At 40.1% G+C, this 1403-nt stretch overlaps 1 protein-coding gene across 1 annotated transcript in view; it reads left to right on the forward strand.

Annotated features, from left to right (window-relative positions):
• KIAA1551 (KIAA1551 ortholog) overlaps positions 1-1403 on the forward strand; it is a 29558-nt gene that overhangs the window by 15352 nt on the left and 12803 nt on the right. The window contains exon 2 of the mRNA XM_019544628.1: positions 430-528. The gene's annotated coding sequence lies outside the window, so the exon portion shown is untranslated. The remainder of the gene's footprint in view (positions 1-429; positions 529-1403) is intronic.

The following is a 1403-nucleotide window of genomic DNA, read 5'->3' on the forward strand; positions in this document are numbered from 1 at the left end:
CCCCCGGGAATGGGGGATGCTGGTTAATCAAATATTTTGGTTAATCCAATGTGTGTCTTCTGGTGCACTCCCCAGTGTCAGTGTCTCGGGGACAGGGAGGGGGGCTCTACACAGGATGTTTTGCCCTGTGCAGGCTGCTTTGCCCTGGGCCATGGGCCAAAGAAGTGGCAAAGAAAAACTCTGCTTGCAGCAGTGAAACCCAGAAGTGGTACTTCCGGTTTCGTTTTTGCCATGTCCCTCAGTTGCCAGTTAATACAGTTTTTCAGCTAATAAATTGCTCTATATACTTATGTAAACTACTGAAGGAAGTTCAAGCAACTTTAATATATTATTTGCTTGAACTTCCTTAAGTAGTACATATAATTCAGATCTTACAAGCAAGGAGATTTAAGTCTCTTATTGTTTGTTGTATTTTGTTTTGTTTTTCAGGAAACTGTGTAGTGTGGTTTTTGAAGGTCTGAGGTCTCTAGATTAAACAGAATTTTGGATTTCGGAGCCCTTGATCTTAATTAAACTTCGCATATCACTGTAAGTTTTGGCTTGATATCATCTTTGATGAACTGGGGAATTTGTGTCTTTTTCTATAAATATTATGTGAAACTTGATTTCTCTGTTAAGTTCTTTGTTTATGCCTTGAGGTCTTATAGTGAAATCAAAGGAGGTTGTAAAGTTGCTGAAGAACTGAGCAGGGCAGGCAAAGCAACGGTGCAGATGAGTTCAGTTGTATAGATTCAAATGAATGAAGCTGGATTAACTGGAGAAGTTTCTGTATGGCTCCATTCAGGCTGGAATCCCAATGCTAAGCTGGGATCAAAGGAAATGTAGCATCTGTAGGACCTTAGAAAAGAGAAGGGCTTTGAGTATTTTAGAACAGGTGACTTGAGAATCCAACTACCAGCTGGGGAGATGGTATCCTAAGCCAAGGTGGAGTTGACTGGGTTGAACATGGTGAAACATGTAAGTAGTACCCCATGCATCTAGGCCTTTTTCAGTGTTTTGCACTTTACTCAAAATTTTTGCTATCTTTTTCAAGAACAAATGAAAGGTTGTTGAAAGGTTTTGGTTTTGAAATGTCTGGTTTTGTATAATGGTAAATACTTATCTCCAGGTTCCTGGAGGTAATGCTGCAGCTTGTTGGCTGTAATGTAGGCCGTAATTGGGTGAATTGCAGCATTCCATCCAACAGGGAGAAAAGCTGAAGGTCATGATACTAGGGGGAATAAACTTAGTGGGATCCTGTGAATGGATAGTCATAGAGCTATCCCAGTAATAATAAAGCCCTCGATGCACTTGACTATCCATTAAGCCTGTGAGAACTTTCTTAGTGTTGTTTAGCCGCATGCAATTATTCACTTGAAATTTTGTGGGCAACAGTGTTAAAGTGATATGTAAGTTTATGACTT

This window comes from Crocodylus porosus, unplaced genomic scaffold (assembly GCF_001723895.1).
Source record: "Crocodylus porosus isolate Cpor-Errol unplaced genomic scaffold, CroPor_comp1, whole genome shotgun sequence".
Lineage (NCBI taxonomy): Eukaryota > Metazoa > Chordata > Crocodylia > Crocodylidae > Crocodylus > Crocodylus porosus.